The following is a 17,926-nucleotide window of genomic DNA, read 5'->3' as shown; positions in this document are numbered from 1 at the left end:
GTAAATATAAAAGAAAGTTTCCTGAGAGATATAGAATAGGCTTGTGGTCATGCTTGTTCCAAATGCCTTGTTCTCGCGTCAAAAATTTAGTTGTGATATAAATATTACGAAAACAACGTATATTAAATATTATTTTAGACAATAGGTTTTTACAGTTTCAGTATATCTGATACGTTCAGTTTTGTTTCCTTTGGTCAATGTATTGTCGCACCCTAATTTGGTTCCTATTATTATTAAGGTTTTTTCCAGAGGTGCATTAGTGAATAGGCTGGTGAGAACGAGCATGTTGGTAGGGTTGTAACAGAAATAGATAAAATACCATAATAGATTAGTATAAAAGCAAGTTTAATATTATAATATATAAAAAACATAAAAAAACTTAAAATATAAAAATCACTGAGTGAAATTAATTTTTTAAGAAGATCGACAAAGTTTGATCGTTATTTCATATTTCCAATAGAATCTAATATTGTAATGGTTTCACTTTAGGACATTAAGATGATTTTACCATCCTAATTCTACTTTGAAATACAAAAAGACTACAATACCAGAGATTCAGTTTATTAATTTAAGGTACTAGTACAGATTAAAATGTTAAAAAATGCATATTTTCAAAAACATTTTCTCAGCTCCTTTATTAGATACGAACACGAATTTTTTTTTAAATGTTATCTTTGAGTTAAACAATTTTTTTTTTGGTTTTAGTTTCCATGAAGAGCCCATTTTCTAGAGGACGCCGAAGTTAACATTTCAATAAAAAAGGTATCCAATGGCGCAGACTAATTCTCAGGATTGCTCAACGGGATTACTTAAAGAAAGCGACCTTACAAGACAGTCAACCACTTTTATTCGAAAATTAAAATCAAAAAAGAAAATGGGAGACAATTGAAGAAAAAGTTAAAAAAATCGAATTTTTTTACCAATTTTTGCATCTCAAAATTAATTTCTTGACTTGGAATTTTTTGTTTCAGATGTGTCAATCCGGAGAATTAGTGTCCACCATCGGACACCTTTTTTGAGACTAACTAACTCTAGAGGCCCTCTAGAAAACGCTCTAGCGCGCTTTTTTAATCGATTCTAATATTTCATGGTCGTAACTAATAAAGGAGAATTTTTTTTTTGAAAATATGCATTCTTTAGCTTTCTAATCTGTATTAGTACCTTAAACATGCGCTCAAGTAAAACTTTTCTTATAAAATTAATTTCTTTAACCAAACTAAACTTAATTAACTTAATAACTAATAAAATAGCAACTAATACAATACTGCTATATGAACTAAGCAGGTGCAATATGAAAAGCATTTTAACCTAAAGAATATAATATTATGGGATTAAACATAGATCCGTGTGCGTAAGCGTGTTTTCAATGCACAGTGCCATAAGCGAGAAGTGACTGGTCATCTGCGCGTAAATATAAAAGAAAGTTTCCTGAGAGATATAGAATAGGCTTGTGGTCATGCTTGTTCCGAACGCCTTGTTCTCGCGTCAAAAATTTAGTTGTGATATAAATATTACGAAAACAACGTATATTAAATATTATTTTAGACAATAGGTTTTTACAGTTTCAGTATATCTGATACGTTCAGTTTTGTTTTCTTTTGTCAATGTATTGTCGCACCCTAATTTGGTTCCTATTATTATTAAGGTTTTTTCAGAGGTGCATTAGTGAATAGGCTGGTGAGAACGAGCATGTTGGTAGGGTTGTAACAGAAATAGATAAAATACCATAATAGATTAGTATAAAAGCAAGTTTAATATTATAATATATAAAAAACATAAAAAAACTTAAAATATAAAAATAAGTGAGTGAAATTAAATTTTCTAAGAAGATCGACAAAGTTTGATCGTCATTTCATATTTCCAATAGAATCTAATATTGTAATGGTTTCACTTTAGGACATTAAGATGATTTTACCATCCTAATTCTACTTTGAAATACAAAAAGACTACAATACCAGAGATTCAGTTTATTAATTTAAGGTACTAGTACAGATTAAAATGCTAAAAAATGCATATTGTCAAAAACATGTTCTCAGCTCCTTTATTAGATACGAACATGAATTTTTTTTTAGATATTATCTTTGAGTTAAACAATTTTTTTTTGTTTTTAGTTTCCATGAATAGCCCATTTTCTAGAGGACGCCGAAGTTAACATTTCAATAAAAAAGGTATCCAATGGCGCAGGATTGCTCAACGGGATTACTTAAAGAAAGCGACCTTACAAGACAGTCAACCACTTTTATTCGAAAATTAAAATCAAAAAAGAAAATGGGGGACAATTGAAGAAAAGGTTAAAAAAATCGAATTTTTTTTACCAATTTTTGCATCTCAAAATTAATTTCTCGACTTGGAATTTTTTGTTTCAGAGGTGTCCACCATCGGACACCTTTTTTGAGACTAACTAACTCTAGAGGCCCTCTAGAAAACGCTCTAGCGCGCTTTTTTTCATCGATTCTAATATTTCATGGTCACAACTAATAAAGGAGAAATTTTTTTTTGAAAATATGCATTCTTTAGCTTTCTAATCTCTATTAGTACCTTAAACATGCGCTCAAGTAAAACTTTTCTTATAAACTTAATTTCTTTAACCAAACTAAACTTAATTAACTTAATAACTAATAATAATAAAATGACTAATAAAATAGCAACTAATACAATACTGCTATATGAACTAAGCAGGTGCAATATGAAAAGCATTTTAACCTAAGGATTATAACCTTATAATATTATGGGATTAAACATAGATCCGTGTGCGTAAGCGTGTTTTCAATGCACAGTGCGATAAGCGAGAAGTGACTGGTCATGTGAGCTTAAGTATAAAAGAAAGTTTCCTGAGGGATATAGAATAGGCTTGTGGTCGGTCATGCTTGTTCCGAATTCCTTGTTTCGCGTCAAAAATTTAGTTGTGATGTAAATATTACGAAAACAACGTATATTAAATATTATTTTAGACAATATTTACGCAAAAGCTGTGGTTGATTTTAAATCTAAACTTGTAAAATACAACAGTAATAGAAAGTTAAAACCTTACTACAAACCGAATTGTTATTCTTGAAAACTGCATAATCCATCTGAGCCATAAGTATCTTCATCAAAATCACTGTTTGCTGCGCTGTCAGTCAAAGTAAATTATAATTTGATTAAAAACTGCATCGTACTTTATTTACATCATGCAATGGTAGTACTCTAGTTAGGTATATTATTTCTATAATATTGGTGATTCAGTTACTATTATCGTTTTTTGACGGGTTGGAGAATGAGAAGACAGCGAGGACGATTTTAATTGTTCAGATGATGAAAACGTGCCCCAGAGGAAGGTCTTTAATGGTAGTGAGTTTTAAAACGAGCCGTCAAAACCTGAAGTTCTTACACAAAAAGAGGTCACCACTGCTGTTTCTGGTGGGGTTGTGTACAGAAACGTTTTGTGGGTAAAAAAGGACTTGAGAATCGTCGAAGAGAATTTTTCCGGATTTTAAAAGCGTTCCTCGGAGCTTCCATACCATTTTTTTTACAAAAATGACGTCGCCTTACGATTTTTTCAATATTTAATCAATGAAGAATTTAATTACGTTAATTTGTGAACAAACTTGTATGAAGTAAAAAAAAAACCCAAACAGAAGCAACAACTAAGATAAGACCCATAATCCAGGAACTAAATAAAACATTTTCATCAATTCCAAAAGAACTTTAAATATCTATTAATGAACAAATCTGCGCCAAGAAATTTCGACTCCACTTAAAACAGTATGTGCCTTTGAAATTGAATAAATGAGTGTTTACAGGATATTCAAACAATTTTGAGATATACATGAGTCAAAAAAGTAAACTCACGAAAAGAATTGATAGTGAGCGAAAACAACAAAATTACACTCTGTATTGTCACAATTATTATAAATCTCTTTCACTTGTGAACATGACAAAACAAGGAATATGTATGCTAAGAACAGTACGAAGGAATAGGATTCCTAAATGTAAGGTTTTCCCTAATGTTAGGATAAAAATCTAAAGAAGTCTAAGAATATGCAGCATGCATTAATGGAATAGAGGTCAGCAATGTTACATGGCTTGACAAGTCTGTGACACTTCTTTCAACATGTAGAGGAATTAAAAAGATTCGATCGCAAACAGAAAAGAAGTATAAAAACAAACTGTCCCAACATTACTAAAATGTATAACAAACATGTGGCAGGAGTAGACCTTCTTGATAGCCACGTAGATACATAATATGTACAATAAATATTTTTTTAAATTATTTGTACCTATATGTACCTACTGCGAAACTGTACAGATATTCATAAGAATCATGAAAATATGTAATTTGTGATTGACTTACTTTGGAAAATATATGAATTATATAATATAAAATTTGGTTAACGCGCAACAAGTCATTTCTCACTTGTCGTACTGTACTATATTTAATGAATTCTTACAGCAGAGTTAACGTTTGTAAGAGATTTCCCCAAATTTTTTATAAACACTCCTTTGAATAAGTGTAGTCATTCGGTGATGTACTCTTCTAAATATTTCCATATGTGCATTTAAGGCGGCTTTTCGCGAAAACTGATTAAAACATATTTCACATGTGTACGGTTTTGCCTCAGGGTGCGATTGAATATGACAATCCAAATCATATTTGGCACGAAATGTTTTAGAGCAATATGGACAAGTATGATAAGATTCAGTATGACTTTTCATATGACGATAAAATAATCTTTTATCGACCGATTCAGAGCAAGTGTCACACTCAAAATATTGTACAGGGACTTCCACTTCGCATTTGTGGTTCCATACTCCCTGCATGCTATACCATGATCGGTAGCAATAGAAACATGAATATCTGTCTGGTTCTCCTGGCTGTAAACTTCTAAGTCTCGTTTTATACTTGTCATCTAAAATAAATAAACCATTAAATAAAATAATAAAAATTAAAATCCAAAAGTTAATTATTAGTTCAGGGAAATAAGCAAAAAAAGTAACCTGTTTGGGACAATGACCCAGTCAGACGAACGACAGTTGTTTACTGACCTCTATAACAAGAACCTATATGTGTCCTGCAGTCGATTTTATGGACTTAATTAGTTATTAACAAATTAAAGCCAAAAAAGGTCAATTTTCCCTTTTTCGTCTATCAGCAATAAGTGAAGCATTTGAAACAAATTTGAGAGTAAGAAACTTATATGTCATATAAAACCTTCAAAATGGCGTTTTTTTAAATGTTTCTATTCTTATTTGAGGTGATATTTTCTGAGATTTTGTAAAGATGATATGTTGTGATTTAAATTTATTAATCATTATGATCTCCACTTTTCAATGTCCCTAATATGCCTTTGAAGAGATTCGGTAGCTGTTGCAGGATTATTATCTGTGGCTAACATAGCAGTGTCGTCTGCGAATGTAGTTGTTACATTTTTGTTTGTTGGTATATCGTGCGTAAATATTAAATATAATATAGGACCCAGAACACTACCTTGAGGGACTCCAGATCGTATAATGTAGATTTTTGATGTTTCTGATTCATACTTAACACGGTAGTATCTTCCTTCTAAATATGATTTTAGTAAAGTAAATATTGACTCTGGACCGTTCATTTTTATTTTGAGGAGCAACGTTTCATGCCAGACTTTATCAAAATCCTTACTGACGTCAAGAAAGAGTACAGAGCAGTATTTTTTTCCTCAAAAGTTTTATTCACTATATCAACGACTCTATGTACATGTTCTATTGTTGAATGCTTTTCTTTGAAACCAAACTAATAATCAGGGAAAAGATTAGTATAGTTATTATCTTCCTTAAGTCTTGTCGCTATTAGCTTCTCATCAGTTTAGCAATTACAATTAAGAAACTAATAGAACAATAAGAGGTATGTTCGTGAGGCGGTTTACCAGGTTTAGGGATCATTACTATATCAGCAATTTTTCATTGGGTTGGTACAAGTTTGAGCCTTAGTAAAGCATTGAAAAGTTGTGTTATTATAACTATTTCTTTATCAGGCAGAGGAGCCACCTGTGGATTAGACCACCATTTGGTGAGATGAAGAATAGATATAAGAAATAACGATCATAACAGTCTAATAAAAAGAAAATGAAATGAGAGTGAAAATATAAAATCAAAAAGGTACCCTACAGATAAACTAAGGACGAGTCGATCTCTTTTCTTTATAAATTGAGAATAGCTTCAAAATGAAAGATATACAAGTGGTAACAAATGAAGAACAATATGAAAACCCAAATATACCTAGCAACAGAAGAAGCTTTGGAAGGGAAAATAACTAGATAAGTTATAAAAACAAAAAATATATTAGTGGACAGCAAAGATAGAAAACGAAATAAAAGAAAAGAAAAAAGTTTACCAAAATTGGCAGACTTATGAAACAAAAAATAATAAGGAACAGAAAAACTTTTGAACTTTTAAAAAGTATTGTTCATTGGGAACATCCGCGTAGTTCGGTACTGATTTTTGAACATTTCAAAAGTACGTGTGTGCCTAACCAAAGATGCGGATCGTAGAACTGTCAGTAAAACAATTACGTGAACAACAGGAAAAAGACTGCAGAGGGTCCAAGAAGATTCTTCAATAACGACTGAAAGATGTTTTTAACAAGAATGGAGATGACCCAGAGACATTCCAGATTCAGTCAGCAGAAGAAACAGTTTTAACGAAAATAATTGGTGAAATATTCGAACATGTTTCTAGAAGATTCGACGAGAAATTTGAAGTTGTTACTCAGATGATTGGCGAAACTTCTAGAAAGAATGATAATAAATTCGAAACGGTTTCTAGAAGATTCGACGGGAAATTTGAAAATGTTTCCCAAATGATTGAAGAAAGATCTGAAAATATTTCCAAAAGATTTGATGAAACTTTTCAAATAATTAAAGAAGTATGTAGACAGAACAATGAGAAATCTGAAGAAGTTTCTAGAATATTCCAAAAGATACAGAAAAATGTAAAAGACGTAGAAGAGAAGATCAAACAGTTAGAGAGCATGATAACCAATATGAAAGAACTACCACTAGTCAATGCAGTAGTTTTATATCCTGTAGTGAAAGAAGAATTACCAAGAGACGAAACGGCACACCACATGATATTCAAATTGCCACCATTTGATGGGAAGTCTTCTTGGTCCATATACCTTAGACAATTTGAAGCTATTACGACAGCAAATCATTGAATCGAACAAGAAAAGGCTGTTTCCTTGACTGCTGCTTTACGAAGTGATGCTGTGGATATCCTAAGATTGATTCCCAAACATTTTGGAAGAAATTGCTGTAGATACCTTCGTCAATGGGTTGAAACACAGGGAATACAGAAATCTTTACGACTAGTAAGACCGAAAGTTTTAGATGAAGCTCTTGCTAATGCCTTGGAACACGAAACATCTAGTCAAACTTCACGGAGCCATCGAGTACGAACCATTGAAGAAGGCGACCAACATAACGATGAACGTCTGGAGGAAATGGTACGGAAAGTAGTTGGTAACACTATGCCGAAGAGCTGAAAAATGTGAAGAATATCGTACGATAAGCCTCATGATTCAGCTCCTAAAATTGTTCCTAAACCTAATCCATAAGAGAATTTACCAGCTGTGTAAATATCAAATTTCCCTTAACTAGTTTGGATTCATAAATGCTATTAGTACGAGAGAGGCTTTGTTCTTAATACAAGTCTTATTTGAACAATGTAGAGACGTCAACTGTGACGTATACGCTTGTCTAGTTGATTACGAGAAAGCATTTGATCGAGTACAACACGCCAAGATGATGCTAATACTAAAAGAAGCAGGAATTATCAACCAAGATCTAAAAATAATTATAAATCTATATTTAAATCAGACCAAAAATATCAAAATTGAAGGCAAACACACTGAAAAAGACATTATTCTAAACGTGTACCTGCTAAATAACATGGGATATGCAGATGACACCATAGTATTTGCGAACAACCTAGAAGACCTACAAGTTCTTACGAACAAAATCACTTAATAGTCAAAAATATGGAATCAATATAAAAGTAAAGAAAACCAAGCTCATGATAATTAATAAGAAAAAGATAACAGTCTACGTACTAAGTAACTCCCCAAACCCCAATAGAAAGAGTGACACACTACAACTAACTCGGCACTATTATAAATTAAGAATAGCCCAACAACCAGGAGATAAGAGAGTGCATCGGAAAAGCTAGATCCTCTTTCAAACAGATGGGGATCTTTTTAAAGAGTCATAACCATTCTCTTGGTATAAAGAATATTTGGAGAGCGAGGTACAGGAAGAACATTAACATCCTGGTTAAAGAACCTCAGAACCTGGTTCAACATAACATCTGTGCAGCTTTTAAAGATCGCTAACATTCGTCACGGATAGGCACATTAAGAAGAAGGTCACATAAGTAATTACAAGAAAATGATACAACAGTCGGAAAACTAAAACGGTTCTATTGGGTGAAATGTAAAGATGATGTAAGAAGATGGTGTTGAAAATGTGAACTGTGTTCAACCAGTAATGGTTTAGTTGATAAAAAGGGGCACCGATGAAACAGTATAATGTTGGTAGTCCTATGGAAAGAGTATAATTAGACATTGCAGGTCCGTTTCCAGAAACGGACGATGGAAATAGATATATCCTAGTAGCATGGATTGTTTTACGAAATGTACTAAGGCCAATGCGATACCAAATCAAGAGCTGCTACCGTAGCAGAGGTACTTGTTAAAGAATTCTTCAGACGATTTGGTGTTCCCTTGGAGATCCATTCCGACCAAGAGCGAAACTTCATGTTAACCATCTTCCAAAACGTTTGTAAATTGAATGGTGTCAACAAGACCAGAACGACACCCCTGCATCCTCAATCAGATGAAATGGTCGAGTGATAAACCAAACGATGAGTTAACACCTGTCCAAAGTTGTATGCTAACATCAAAGAGATTGAGACCAGTACATTCATTTATTCCTAATAGCCTACGACTCGGCCGTGAATGAAACTACAGGCCAGACCCCAGGTCGCTAATGTTGGGTCGTGAAGTTTTCGTTTGCCCTACGGCTTATAGTTTAGTCGTAGACCTTCCGAAGAACATGTTGCAAGCGAAGAATATTTCAACCACCTGAAATTAGGAATGAACAACATTCATTAACTTGCCCGACAACACATCCAGATAGCCAGTGACAGAATGAAAGATCAATATGATTCTCGATGCAAGAATGAAAGCTTTGAAGTAAGTGATCTTGTCTGGCTTTATGATCCACAACGTCGTAGAGACTTGTCTTCTAAATGGCAAAGATAATGGGAAGGCTTGTATGAAATTAAAAAGAGAATAAATGACGTAATATACCGGATTAAGAAGTTGCCAAAAGGTAAACCAAAAGCTGTTCACATAAATCGCCTTGCAACTTATGTTGGCTCAAATGAAACAGAAGAAGCACGAACTCTTCAACATGTGATCAAGTATGCTTGAAGTAATCTTCCGAGAAACCGGCGTGAAAATTAGTGTGTGTTGCATTAACCCGAAGAGATCGTGATCTCCAAAGACAGTAGACTGTTATTTCTTACTCAGGGTTTTTTGCAGAGCTGAAGATTCCTGTAGATACCGCCATCCTGGGCCTTCAAATTGCTGATCGGGTCGTTCAGATCTAAGAGGGGAGCAGTGTAATGAAATAGATTACTGACAGCGCAAAAGGAACATACGAAAATTACTCTAGTACGAACATGTGCGAAGAACGGACAAGACAAGAATACCGTTAAGAGCTTGGAAATGGAAACCAAATAGGAGGAAAAGAGGACGGCCTAGATTACAATGAAATGAATAAATAAAAGCATCAATAGAAAAAAGACAACTTACTGAATAAAATATATACGCCAAGAAGAAATAGCGATCGGGATGTGGTAAAGGGTGAACAGAATATGTTGTATAAAGCCACATTTTGTACATTTTTAAAATTTTAGTTTGTAATTCTGGTACATCGTGAAGTTACAGAGGCGTAACTCCTCAACTCTTACAAATAATCATATCCTTGGAATGTGCTTCTTAAACAACACTTGATTTTATTCTTTTCTTCTTTCTTCTAGACTACTTTCTTCGATGAACTTTCTTACAAGCAAAATAAAATAAACATGAAAATTATTATAAAAAATGAAAATTGTTCAAAATATTGTTCGTGGGTAGTAATTGTTGTATTCGCTTCTTCTAAATTTTCGTTCTTCTCATGCTTCTAGTTTCTCTTGAATTTCTTGCGTTTTCTAAAGATTATTTATATCAAGACTCTGATAAATAATTCACACTATTGTTTTCAAAAATATTATCAAAATAATTTTAGGAAGATTTATATTTGCAAATTTAATTCGACTTAATTTAAAAAAAAAAAACGCGTTTTTGAATTTTTACTGTACATTCAGGAACTGACTAAAAGGTAGCTTCCACGATAGATTTTCTTTGGAATTCTTGTATTTCTTCGTTGGAGACTGTGATTATTCAGTAGTCTTCGCTAATTCTTGTAAATTGTATTTTCTTTTCTATTCTTACTTCGAAAGGTTGCTTATATCAATGAGGTCAAGGTTGGTTAATAAGGAAGGTAAACAAAATAATTGAAAGTTTTTATGATAATAAGAAGAGAGTATAATTGGTAATATTATATTTTCGATTTTACTGATGGATTTCATTTAGTATTGACTGACTGAGTAACGGTTAATATTAATTTTTTTTCATACTTAAGCATATTTTCTTGAATAGGCCCAAAAGGGGTTACTATTGATTTTATCGGCATTTTTTCTTTCTAAATGAATGAACTGAAATGAAAATAAAAGTACTTTAAAAGTGTGAAATCATTTAATTCCTAGTTGAACGCTTTCCACTTACAAAGCCATCTTCACAGCCACGGTCAAATTTAAAAAAATACCATTACAAAAGAGGGATCCCATTATTGAAAAAGAGAAACAAATGGTACCCCCCGTTAAGGTAGGAAAAGAGCCCCCACTCGCAGAATTCAATTTTTTTACGTTCTATGTAATTAAAAAAAGGCTCAACGCAATTTTATACGAGACTTCGTCCATCATATAGACTAGGGCTTTCGATCTTTCAACAACCAGTCTTCTATCTTAAGGTCTTGTTTTTGCCTATTTAGACTAGTCCTGATGATTTCTTTATCAAAACCTTTTTCGGGGACGCGGGTGAGGACCATGGAGTGCTTGGACATATTATTGGGACCAACTATATTTAAGTTTGCTCCCTCCCACAGGCCCTCCATAGTCCTCACCACTTCAGTAATCCATTTTTTACTCAATAACACATGTCAACCACAGGGTTCCTTCGCTAAACGATGTTTTATGGAACTGCAGAAGTTCATTCTGACCTCCGATAGGAGCCTCATGAACTCCTTCTTCCAGCTTGTTAACGATCAGATCTGCTTGAGCCCGATCTAGTTAAGTATTAGATTGGATGTCTGCTACCGCCATTCTGAATACTTCTGTGTCACGTTGCTTTATGACCTAGTCTGCTCGTTGGAGTCCCTTGGTGTTTTATTAACTCTGTTGCGAGAGGGACGATGGGATTCTCCAGAAGTATCTTTTTATCCTCGAGTGTTGCCGATTTAATTTTCTTGGGATTTGCTATGACCCCTTCCTTTTTGCGGTCCAAAGGCGTTTTTTAAGACTTATGCAAATAAGTATGGTGCAGTAAAAAACGTGCGGCGGAAGAAGGCGTTAAGATTTAAGAGAAACTGGGACTTAACAAAAACAAGCGCTGAAATTAGGGGTATGTCGTATGAAATTGTGGAGAACTGTTAAGGAATAGTTACTTCACTCCTTCCATATAATAGTAGTTCAAGAATTACTTCAACAAGACCATTTCAAACATATAGGATTTTTGGTTGGCTTTTAGAAGAAAATAGAAGAAAATATTCTAATGATAAAAAAGTGCGTCACCATCATAACAATTTTAAAGTAAACGTTTGGGCTGGAATTGTCAGCAATTATGTATTAGGGCCAGTATTATTTCCCAATAATTTAAAGGGAAAAATTATTTATCACTTTTACAAAACGATCTGTCTCCCTACTTGGAAAATGTACCGTTAGCAATCAGACAAAGTATGTGATTTTTACACGACGGTACTCGACCCATTATAGCGACAAGGTTAGGGTATTTTTATTTCAACAATATCCAGCACTTTGGATAGGAAGGGGGTCCGATGCACCAATTGAATGGGAACCGCGCGGTCCAAACCTTAATCCAATGGATTTTTGTTTAGAGAGTCATGAAAGAATGTCGCTTATTCCCTGTAAATAACTAGTGCAGAATAATAATTAAGCAACCGAATTTTAGAAGCTGCTAATGCATTTCGACATTTGATTTTTCTGTTGATGTTTTACAAACATCAAGAAATACAAGAAATACCTTCAATAATAAAGTACAAGCAAATGTCAAACATGGAACAAAAAATTTCGGTATAGCAGCGTTGGCATGTTTTTATAATGTAGATGCTGTATGCTTCAAATATAAAAAGATAAAGCTTTAGAAAGTACATTTTGTTTATATTATGTTATGAATTCTGCAATTTTTGATTTATATAAAACAACAATGAGTAAATATTTGTTTGTAGATTAATTGCAGTTAATTATTGGAAATTTTTATAGCAATTACCCTTTGATAGATTAGGGGATAGATTTGGCAATCGTCAAATCAGCAGTTGCCAGATTACAACAGATGTTTACAATTAATCTCGAAAGAGACAAATATTTACTTGTTATTGCTTCATATAAATTAAAAATTGCAGAATTCATAAAATAGTATAATCAAAATGTACTCTTTAAAAGCTATATCTCTTTATATTTGAAGCATACAACATGCATTATAAAAACATGCCAACACTGCCAAACCGAAATATTTTTGACATTTGCGGCTATATTCAGCTTGTACTTTCGGTAAACTCAACTGCGATTTTATATGCAAACGCATAAATGTTTACTTTTAAACTTTGAAGAGAACTTTATCCTTTTATTTATTATATATATATATATATATATATATATATATATATATATATATACCCAGTAAGCAGAAGTACGTACATAAGACAAACTAAGTACGTACTGATGTGACATAAAGTATGTACAATGTACGTACTTTGCTGTACGAAGTACGTACTTAATACGTACATTTTTCAATTTATGGTACATACCTAGTACGTACTGAAGGTACGTACCTAGTACATATTGAAGGTTATTACTTTCACTACATAAAATCTTTAAATAAAATAAATTCAAAAGGACTTTTTTGGAAATGGTTTGTATTAGCAAAAGTGATAATAATTTAAACAAAAGATCAGAAATTCAAAATCTAAGCAAAATTTATAATTATATTATTTCTTTATAATTTATATATGAAACTTGAAAAATATCACATTTTTATTTAATTTTCCGTATATCTGTTACATTTTTCAGACATCTATCAGTGGTGAATAAATCTTCTTCTTTTTTGTAACTAAACAAAAAAGAATTTTTAAACAAAATTTTATTTTTGACAATATAATTGTCAAAAGTAAAAATTTTAAGTTCGCATTTATGACATTGAGGCTTATTTGTAATTGGCTGCTACTTTAAACTATTTATAAATTCAATTATTTTTGTTTTCAAAATTATTAAAATTTCAGGGAAGAATTTATTAGATAAGGGCATTTTAGTATTAATTCTTTTTGAAATGTATTTGCAGCAATTTTATTAACCAAACTAATTTTATTTGGTGAGTTAACAAAAAATTTTTTTCTTTCTAGTTCAACTTTGTAAGATATTTTGTAAGCAGCTCTTGATAAGAATTGTAAACACAAGTGAAAGCTCGAGATAATAAATAGTTAACCAATAGCCCCTTTTATTGGCTCCAGCCCATCCAAAACATTTATATATTTTTTCCAAACGAGTCACAAGTACCTCTTTTTTCTTACTCTTATATATATATATAATAACAATAATAATACCGGTTCACATTTTATTAATATGCAATCCTTTACAGTGAGTCAGTTGTAACAATAATAAAGTAATAAAAGGAATAAGTTTAAAAAGAATAGTTAGTCACATATTTGCAATAATCTATTGATTTTAAAATTGAAAATTGATTAAATTCTACAGTTTTCATAAAATCAATTGAAATTTTTCTATGTCCGACCCTGTCACAATAATCTCACTCTCCAGGATTGGGAACACTGCTTACCTTTTAAAAGTATTGAGATTTTAATAGCCATACTTTTTATAGGTACTTAGTCGAATTGTTTATATTACAGCTGAGCTGATCGTTTGAAATACTCCTACCAGGGTTATCAGGTCTACAGATTTTGCAGTAGATCTACTTATTTTAACTTAATTAATAATTGATCTACTGAAAAAGTATATCGATCTACTAAAAAATCTGTAATGATAAACTCATGTTCAAAAAGTCATCATTATATCAGTGCTCAATTATAAATTTTGGAAAAAATCATTTCTCATTCATTCTTATATTCATTCATCTTAATAATTCCAATCTACTCAAGACAAAATCTGACCTGGCAACCCTACTCCGAAGATATTAGTGACGCTTAGTCACCAAAGTCGTAAAAAGCAATTAATTTGATAAAGCGGTCATAAAGTTTCTAGCTGAGCTTAGATTTTTAGTCAAATACGCTGTTGACTAATAAGAAAATCTAAATAATATCGGTTCATAACCGATTTGAAGTTTGAGTTGTTGAAATTTGAATTTATTTGAAATATTTATTTTATAAAATCAAAATTGGTAGACCACGTTTTTTTTAATAATTTTTATTTTAAATAGAACATCTCCTGTACTGCTCATCCATATGTCTATCCGATACACCAGTGTGTTTTAGTAGCAGACTATATTAAGTACCCCTTTTTGATTTCTGGTCAGGATTTCGTAAATAAGGCTTTTAGTTAAATATTTTTAAAAGGTTAATAAATAGTTGAAAACATAATCCTCCAATATTTAATTTGTATTCTGTGATTTAAAATTATCGTTATCATACCTAACATATTTAGCACAAATATAGTAAATTTATTCTTAACCGTTTTTGATAAAAAAAGAGCGTGACACTTGGGGAGTATCGACAGAAGTGAATACTACTTATAGCGTGTTATTGCTATATGTTAATTGCGTAACTAATGAAATTTTATGTCTGCTCATTACTGAAATCTTAATATTTTTTATAACACTCCACATTAGTTTTTTAAAATTTAAAAATCGTAATTTTTTTTCTTTAAAAATTTTGTTTAATGATTTTAATAATTTTCAAAATTTGTTAAATTTAATATAGAATTTATTCACCATATATTTTTTTAAAATTATTTATATAATTATTTATAATTTTCTATTTTTTATAATTTTATTTACCCAATTGTTTATAATTTTTTGTACAATTTTATTTAAGTTTATATAATTTTATTTATTTAATTTTATTTTATTTAATTTTATTTTATTTTACTTAATTTTATTTAGTTCTATATAATTTGATTTAATTTTATTCAATTTTATTTAATTTGATTGGACTTTATTTAATTTTTGTAATATTTTATATTCTTCTATACTTTTTTATGATTTTGTTTAATTGTATTGAATTTTATTAAATTTATTTTATTTTATTTCATACAAATATTTTAAAATAAAAATTATCCAAGTGGTTAACCAGTTATAAAAAATATATATAAAATAATTATAATAAGTAAATAGTAAAATATCAGTATAAGTAATAAAGTTGAAAATACACCTCTTGCAATCTGGCAACTGATGGTTTAAGGGTTCTGACTTTACTATCAAATCTATTCGCTAACCTGTCCAAAGGTAATTGCCAAAAAAATTTCTCCGTTCGAACGGATTTTTCCGTTCTTAAAAGGAAAATTAAAAAATCAGACAGGATTTACACGTTAAAAGAGTATTTAGAGCTTATCATAACATCTAACAAGATTTTAAACCGGTTTACTGTAGTTTTGCCGAATTCTGATAACATATTGAACTTTAAAGGATGGTGGCCCACGTATTTTAAAAAGATTATGCTCTCCAGGAATCTTTGGACAAAAATATTCCAAGAGATCAAAAAATTGCTTTTAAAATATCTAACTTTCGACACTTTCTTCATTCGTGTGGTCACAATGGAATTGTTATTACAAAAGAGTACATAGATGGCTTGATAGATCATTTTTTTCGGCTACGAAATAGCAACAAAGATGTTATTAGTTTCCCTACAAGAAAAGCATACACCGAAGGACATATTCCTATTAATATCAAGAAGATGCAAGACTTGAGAAAACTGGAAAAGTATCTACCAGATAATGAAGAAGTCAAGGACTTTTACGGAAAAATTTTTAATTTGCTAACATGCGAGGGAGATTCAAATGAAATAATACAACCAGATGAGTGATTACTACTGATATATTATTCTGTATGCCCATATTTTTGAATAAATGTTTATATAAAACATGTTTTGTTATTTTTACATCCTTGAAAAATGTGTATATTTCAAAAACCCCAAAAATCCACAAAAGTAAAAAAGAAAAAAAAACATATAAAGCTAATTAAAAGCATAAAAATTAGCAGCACATTAATCTCATGATTTTATTACAAAAGCACAACAGGTTTTTTAAAATATTTCATGAAATAAGGTTTGTTTCTAATTCCTCAAAATTTTATAAAAATGGAATTATGGAGTTTCTGAAATATGTAATTCAATTAATATCAAAAGAAACAAATATTAATTCATTAGTGTTTTATATAAATCATAAAAGTGCAGAAGCCATAAAATAATATAATAAAAATGTACTTTTAAAAGATTTCTCTCTTTGTATTTGAAGCATATAACATATACATTATAAGGATATGACAACACTGCCAACGCAATATTTCGTTACCGAACATCATCACCCTTGTTCGGTGATTTCCATCGAGTTAGATTCTAACTCGATGGTGATTTCGTTCTGGGAAGCTTAATTGACAGTTAATTTGAGGCTATCTTCACCGGGACCAAATATGAAAAATGTCCCGAAACGGACACGTGCACGAAAAATACAACACCAAGAATTAGGCAGAAGATATTTATTAATGATCGCAATTTTGAAGTAGTAAAAGAGTTTAAATATCTGGGGACCGTAATTACAGATGAAAAACTCATAGAAAAAAAAGTCTCAACAAGGATAGCTACGGGGAATAGAGCATTACACGTCATTATTAAGAACTTTTTTCTATATTATTAACAATCTACTACAAAATTATTACCTAAGGATATAATTAAGCATTGAGAACCTGATATAAGTAACAGCATATATAAATGATATTCATTCTTACTCAAATTAGAAACGATTATGTATATAGATATAAACATATACAATTTAATGATTTTAATAAGTGATTCGAAAATTAAAAACGATATTAAGATTCAAAAATTCAAATAAGTACATACATGCTCTGAAACTGAAACTCTACATACCTTCAAAACCAGAGATTTAATTAATTTTTTCTCCTATTTCTGAACAACTTTAATATAAATACATGAGAAATCTAAAATTGATGAAATGCATAAATAATAACAATTTTAAACAACATTGATATACATTCAGATTCGGATAGTAGAGCTTTAGTTTCATCTTATATTAGAGCCAAATAATATAGTCATGTAGTAAAACTTACTTTCATGAGAAGATGTTATTTCCTTGTCTTGTATGGATTCCATGTTAAGTATTTCAGTATTTTAATAAAAAATAAGATACTAAATCACTATTGCCAGTGCCGGTACGATAAACGATAAATAAAACTCGACCTCGTGATGGGCGCATTTAAATGAAAAATAATCGGTAATCCGATTATTTGAAATAACCTGGTCATTCGGTTATTGAATCGAATGATAATCGGTTTTCGGTATAATCTACAACGTTGGGGGTAAGGGGGTATTCGGTAAAAATCTAACAACGG

General features: G+C 31.1%; 1 long non-coding RNA gene across 1 annotated transcript; it reads right to left on the bottom strand.

Annotated features, from left to right (window-relative positions):
- Positions 1 to 328: 328 nt before the first annotated feature.
- On the bottom strand, positions 329 to 17,789 carry LOC140452006 (uncharacterized). Its single transcript, XR_011952120.1, has 2 exons — positions 17,645 to 17,789; positions 329 to 10,773 (listed from the first exon to the last, which is right to left on the bottom strand). It is a non-coding gene; the product is annotated as an uncharacterized lncRNA (long non-coding RNA).
- Between the last annotated feature and the right edge of the window lie 137 nt (positions 17,790 to 17,926).

This window comes from Diabrotica undecimpunctata, chromosome 10 (genome assembly GCF_040954645.1).
Source record: "Diabrotica undecimpunctata isolate CICGRU chromosome 10, icDiaUnde3, whole genome shotgun sequence".
Lineage (NCBI taxonomy): Eukaryota > Metazoa > Arthropoda > Insecta > Coleoptera > Chrysomelidae > Diabrotica > Diabrotica undecimpunctata.
The sequence above is the reverse complement of the archived record's forward strand: the minus strand, read 5'-3'. Positions and strand labels throughout refer to the sequence as shown.